This window comes from Quercus suber, unplaced genomic scaffold (genome assembly GCF_002906115.3).
Source record: "Quercus suber isolate HL8 unplaced genomic scaffold, Cork oak 2.0 scaffold_756, whole genome shotgun sequence".
NCBI lineage: Eukaryota > Viridiplantae > Streptophyta > Magnoliopsida > Fagales > Fagaceae > Quercus > Quercus suber.
In genome coordinates this window covers 76,918-83,185 of record NW_027070192.1, presented here as the reverse complement: position 1 = coordinate 83,185, position 6,268 = coordinate 76,918, and positions in this window count along the sequence as shown.

Sequence of the window (6,268 nt, the reverse complement as noted above, 5' to 3'; positions counted from 1 at the left end):
TAGAAGGAGTAATAGCCAAAACATTGAACTTATTCTGGGCTTGAAGGGTTGCAAGCCGAGCTTCTTCTCTAACCAACTCGTTTACAGCAGTGTCAAGAGAGGGAGGAGGACTGCGATTAAGAAGCTGACCTCGGATGGGCTCAAAGTCCTTGTGAAGTGACATCAGGAACTCATAGAGACGAAATTCATCTCTAACTGTAGCATATTGCTGAGCATCTTGTGAGCATGCCCAAATCGGATCAGAAAGGTCAATTTGGGTCCAAATGAAGCGAAGTTGATCATAGTAGTCATTGATGGATTGCCCTGGTTCTTGTCGAAGTTGATGCAATTCAACTACCAACTGATATTTCATGGATCCGTGAGTAGTGGAGTACCTTTTGGCCAACATATCCCATGCTGATTTTGCATCATCAAAGCTGCCCAACAGATTGGAGATGGAGGGAATGGAAGTGTTCCGAATCCATGTGAGGATCATATGGTTGTGATTATCCCATTCAATCATGCGACCAAGGAAGGCAGCATCTTCTTCACTTGCTCCCTTGACAGGAATGGTAATTGAACCAGTACAGTAATGCCAGAGCATGCGACCCTTAAGAAAACTGCGCATAGCTTGAGACCAAGATAAGTAATTCTTGTTCCCCTCCAATACAGTATTGATGGGGCGAGGAAGAAAACATCATTTTTATCCATTTAGAAACACAATATGCAAAAACATACTGCAAAAATGAAATCTACGCGAAAACTGAGTAAGGAGAACCTGAACTGCAAAAGTCAACTCTGGCAAAAAGTCAACGGTCAAAGTCAACGGTCCAAGTCAACGGTCAAAGTCAACGCGGTCAAGGTCAACCCAGTCAACGGTCTGGAACGATGACGTAAGCAAGCTGACGTGTGCTGACGTAAGCGCTGATGACGTCACTAGGGCTGACATCAGCAGACCGTGGAGCGTGTGTCCGGCGCGTGCAGGCGCTTGGTGGCGCGTGGAGGAGAGTGGCCGGCGCGTGGAGGTTCTTGGAGGCGCGTGGAAGGGACGCCGAGAATTGTAGTGGCGCGTGGAGGCGCGTGTCTGGTCCGATGACGATGAAATTTCACAGAAAAGTAGATCGGAGATATTTCTTTCCGATGGTACAATCTGTGGTTTGATCGGAGAGGCGGAAGCGATGGTGGCGGCAAGGCAGTGGTCTTTGATGTACTGGAGTCGTGGTGGGGGCAGTGGTGCTGCTCACAACAACGGCTGCAGATGACACCCAAGAAGACAAGACTGCTTAAGAGCGACACACCAAAGGATTAGAGCAGTGGCTCTGATACCATGTTAGAAATACTGAATCGTAGTATTGTATTTCATAATAAGAAATATACATGTGATGCCTTTATATAGGAGGCATATGTGTGCGGTACAAGTAAGTATATGTGTGCAGTACAAGTAAAGTGTAGTACAAGTACAAGTGCTATACAAGTAAACCATCTGGGCCTAAAGCCCATAACCTAAAATACATTAACATGATTAAAAGTTGAAGATTGAAATTTAAAATACACAGTTTTCCTCATAGTTCATATTTAAATAGGTGCATTGGCTTTCGTTAATTTTAGTTTCTACTGGAGCTTCTATTATTGTTTGGATAAGAAAATACCAATTTAGAAACTATCTAACATCTAAGGGGCAGCATATCAATAGTAATTTTCTTTGAGCAAAGAGCAGTATGAGCTCAATTTTATATGCCTGAACTCTAATATATGAATCTAAAGTTTACTATGTTTGCCCATATTTCCCAACAGTAAGGAAATGTAATCATGGCTATAACAACCAATGCAATTGTCTGTTTTTGTCTTTTCTGATTGGCACCATTGGAAGAGTGGGCTAAACTTGGACAAAGATGCTGCACTGCAAGTTGTTTTACAAAGAAAAGTTGCTACAACAGTCCAACAATAGTCACTTGCTCACTTTTTACTGTGATCAAATAAATCATGAATGACAAAAAAACATGAGCTTCCAACCATTGTACATTTTACTTGGATGCATATTTGTCTTTTTTTTAGTTCAATAAAAAAAAAAAAAAAAAAAAAACTTTGGGGCACCCTTAAATTCTTGTTTTATGATTCTCTACAATTTGGAGCTTCTTTTGGCTGCTTTCAGTTTTGCCTTTAAGGCTTTAACAATGTGTATGCTGCCAATAGCATGAGAGTCTATGTCAAGACATACTTCTTTGCATATCTTGACAAACCTTTGGACAAATTACACTTCTTTTATTAAGTTATTTTTGAGTCTGTTGACAAAGCATCTGCCAGAACATCAAACATTAATTGTGTTTATGTACTTGCAAGTAAGCCAGGATGTAAACCCATATCTGTTGTTTTGCTAAAAACTTTCATGGCAGTTTTGGGCTCGTGTGCACTCAACTTTCTGTCCTTTAACAACCTTTATGCCTCTGAACTAATTATGAAACGCTTATGCCTGCATTCTTGGAAACCTTGTTATGAAGTTTGCAGACGATAAACCATTATTATTGATAACCAAATAATTTTTTTTTTTTTGGGGGGGTGGAAGAAGCATATCTTATGAGGAAAATACTTTAATCATTTATGATGATCCTTCCAATTCCCAAAAAAAAAAAAAAAAAAAAAGGAATCCTCAAATGGAGAATTGTCAGAGATTGTTATTTGTTAAAAACATCTTGTGGCAGCCCACTTGGCTTCAAAAAATAAATTAATGTAAATTGTATAATCACTTGGGATAGGAAGTTTTGAAATCTAATGGTAGACTTTGTAAAAATTACATGGGGGAGTTCTTATATTGCTCCAAGATAATTAAATATATTTCAATTTTTAAATTTTTTTGGTATCTTCTATTGATGGATAATTGAATGAGTCAGAGTACATGTTAGCATCGAATTTAATTAAGTTAAATAAGCATTAATTTATCAAAATATTACAGTAATTGAAAATGATGTTTGAGAATGATGATGAAATAGATGACGAAATGATGAGAGAAGATAAGGACGAAAACGACCTTAGCTAACATTATGTGGTTCCCTCTGCTGAGTGCAATGGGTGTATACACATTTAGAAGATGTGTCCAGTAACAATCACCCCACAGCTGAAAGACTTTTATTTGGAACCCAATTACCCAAAACCCACTATCAAAAAAAATTATATTAATCTTCTTTCTTTCTTTTTTTTTTGTTGTAAATTCTGAGAATACTTGCTTTGCTTCCAATGAGAGCAATTCCCATTATTAGAAAATGATGTCGCGGAAGCCTAAAAAAAGCACACGCGATATTCTCTTGATGGAACAAAAACTAAACTGTTAATTCCTAGTAACAAACCTCAAATTCACGAGGGGTTTCCTTGAATCCACAAAAAGAAAAAAAAAACTGAAATCTACTACAAAAATAATTTGACAAAAGTCTGTTTATTGATAATAGTTAATGACAGACCTATCATGGGGCTGAAGGAGGGCCATCGCCCCCCTCAATTTTTGAAAAAATATATATTAGTATATAAATTTACACAAAATTTTAGATCTTGACCCTTAATATTTATTCTTGGCCCCCCTCCCACAAAAGTTTTACAAATTGACAAATGAAAACCAAAAATAAAAAATTATTTGACCATTCCTTTTGCCCAGTTGTACCAAGAATACCAAGATAAACCTTTAGGTAAACCAAAACACCAGCAAACAATTCATTAATCTAGATAATAATGAAAACCTTTAGACATACCCAAATTACCAACAAACAAATAACATATCTAGTCTATAACAACAACAAAATACTAATAAACAATTACAAATCACAAATCCCTAACCAAATAAATTACACTGCTCCAGCCTTCTTCCTTGGGTCCATTGGTGACTCCACAATTGGCTGAGGTATGGTTTCTTGATTTGTAGATTATGGGAAAGAATAGTTTTTTTTTTTTCTTTTTTCAAAAAAAAAAAAAAATGAAAAACCAATAATGATATTGTCACCTTGCCTTCTCTAGTATTGATATCCCAATTTCTAAAATCCTCAAACAAAAGACTTTGGCTGACCCCCCCCCCCCCAAAAAGTTCGAGTCCTGGTTTCGTCGCTGATAATAGTTGTTGATACCCATTTTCGCGACAAATTTTGTACAAGCCCAATTCAACCAAGCTCGACTTCCTTATGGACTCGATTCATGTATTATGTTTTATTTATTCTTTTAAGCAATGCCCAATCTCATATGACATATGAGAGAAATTGAGGAAGTGTGGTTTGGAGGGTATGGGTTGGTTCCTTTCGGACCTTTTGCGTGAGCCCAACCCATACGTGCTACCAAGTGGGCAAGGGACACTGGTAGCACCTCAGGCTCATGGAAGAGGTCTTGTATCCAAAATTTCCACATCAAAAGAGCTTTCATGCTCTGAGTGACTGTGCCCCTAATTTTCAGCCCATCTCCATTTTCCACACCAAAACACAGCTAACTTTAAGAAAAAGGCTGAACAGTCTAGCCCACTCAACCACCCAAATGTAGTTTTCCAAGGCTTGCAAAGACTAGAGACAGTAGCCATGAAGAGGAAACAACTTTATTTCCAAAATCATGCTAAAAGCATGCCAAACTCTTCCTCAAACAAAAGCGACCCAAGCCAAAACACCAAATTAGTATCATGGGGGATAAAAGCCTCTTCCACTACTCAAAAACCAGTTATTAGCAACACCCTAAACTCTATATAAAACTCTCTCATTAGTTCAAAACAAAAGGAGCCATGTTTAATCTAGAGACTTGAAACTTCAGAGAAAAAACTCATTCAGCCAATCAACAATCTCACAAATCCGAACCTTAGGAGTGGAAATATGGGTACAGGGGAACCTTTCCTCTCTTCCTCACAACCTCTCTCAATTTCCTCTTCTTGGTGACTGCAGGTCAAAGTTCCAGACCTGTTGAACCACATTTTCCCTATAGAGCTGAAACTTGAGAGCAAAAACCCACTGAGCTAGGAAACATTCTCACAATTCCAAACCTTAGGAGTGGAAATATGGGTACAGGGGAACCTTCCCTCTCTTTCTCACAACCTCTCTCAATTTCCTCTTCTCGGTGACTGTGGGTTGAAGTTTCAGACCTGTTATGTTTTTCTACTTTTTCTACGCTTTTGTTATTAGCATTTTGATTTTCTCTTGTCAAAGCACCATTAGCCTTTTGTTCATTATACATTTGGAATTTTGGGCTTGATTGTTCACAATAAACACTTCTAAAGAACCCAAGGGGAGATTTGGGACATTCTTGCATTTTTGGCCCTTGTCACAAAACGTCCTCAACAATAGTCTAATTTGCTTCTAATGGCTACAAAACATATAAATACTAAGAAAAACATCTAAAGCCCTAATTCGTACTAATTACGCAATTAGGTGACAAAATAACAAAATTTACCAAAAATGGCAAGATTAAGTTAAATGCAGAATCATTAACAATTGACCTTAAGGGCCGTTCTAAACAGATGAGACATTATTCTGACTTTTAAATTAAAAGTTATTAAGGAAAAACAAATATTACTATAAATAGTAAAAACACTATTTTCGGGGTCTTAATAAAGGAATTCACCTAAATTTTGGCAACATTCATAGTATTACGAGTCTGGATCAGAATGTCATTTCCCTTCAACTTGTCAAATTTCATGCAATTCCGACTCCAATGGCCTCTACTGGCACCCCCATTTGATCTTGCATTGTGACTTCTTGTGCCCCTATTGTTCTAAAAAGGCATGTCTTGTATGTTCTACATCAGGAAATATGATAAACATGGCATTTCTATAAACTTTTGAATAAATGGACCATGAAGAACCCTCTTTTAGTTTCTGTTTGGTACATTTATTGGATCTTAAATAATTGATTTACTAATGACTTATCGGTCCAGAGGGTATGGGGTTTTGGTGTTGAAAGACTTTTTCTTTCAATCCAAAAGGAATGCAAAAAATTGATAAAACATAGATGTCTTTGTCAGTATTAGATTGTAATTATATACATGAGAGGATGTTGTGGGGTATAACATTGCAGGGGATTTTGGCACAGAAAGAAAGTTACTATTTCTCATGTCATTTGTCTTTGTTATATATATGAATAAAATGCACTCACTAATTCTGAGTATAAATGGATATGGTGAAAATAGAGCATGATGGGCTAAAGCTGGGTTGGACATCCAAGCCATCTTTAGAGGACAAAGATTACACTATGGAGGCAAATAATGGACTTACACATGAATTTCTTCATTCTTTTTTTTTTTTTGGTGAGGGGGGGGGGGGGGGGGGGGGTGTTTTTAT